Below are 1,017 nucleotides of genomic sequence, written 5' to 3' on the forward strand. Positions count from 1 at the left end.
AGACCAGTTGGTCTTAGGGCATTAGGTGTTGAGACACCCCTACGAGCTTAGTAACTCGGGTCACAGATACTGATATGTAGATAATGCAATGTTTGATTCCCTTAAGCTTTTCTCCTCAACCCATATAACAAGTGTTGAGCCAATAGCTCCCAAGTCAGTTGACTTTAGGGTAGTAGGTGTTAAAACACCCCTTCGGGCTTAATTGCTTAGGTTAGGGAGGCTATGAAACCAAACTTATCTACATTTTTATTATCATCATTTTTTTTCATTTTTTGTTGTTTTTCTTTTCTTTTCTTTTTTAATTATATACTATCCCTTTCTCTTAATTGTTACCTTTAACAAAAGAACATAAATAATGTAATAATCCAATATGCAACTGACATGACGAAAAGATTGATGTCTTCTTCCAAGTGCAGGAGTGTCGAAGTAATAAATAACTAGGCAAGACCGGAGTCGAACCAAAGGGAGGTTAATTGTACAAATTATAAACGACAATAGTACAACAACAACAATAATAATAACAACAACAACAACAATAATAATAGTAACAACAATAATAACAACAATGACAATAACAATAATAACTATAATAATAATAGTAATAATAATAATAATAATAATAATAATAATAATAGTAATAGTAATAGTAATAGTAATAGTAATAATAATAATAATAATAATAATAATAATAATAAAGAAAGAGAAGAAGAAGAAGATGATGAGAACTTGGAGATGGAAAATTAATGTAAGGATTAAACAATAAGAATAACAAATGTCAAGGTTAGAGGTTCCACTAATGGTATGTCAAACAAGTATAGTATAAACTCTTATTATTCAATTGGAAACCACACACAAAGGAGGTTCCAATTTGATTATAGATTGTTAACATGATTACATTAGTCATCTTATTCAATTAATGCTAGTACTTGTAAATATCGTCAAGCATTCATGATTATAAATTTTTATATTTGCTCAATACCTCTTAACAAGATATTCATAAACCTTTCTTTTGTGCTA

Source organism: Populus euphratica, unplaced genomic scaffold (genome assembly GCF_000495115.2).
Source record: "Populus euphratica unplaced genomic scaffold, PopEup_1.0 scaffold568.1, whole genome shotgun sequence".
Classification (NCBI taxonomy): Eukaryota; Viridiplantae; Streptophyta; class Magnoliopsida; order Malpighiales; family Salicaceae; genus Populus; species Populus euphratica.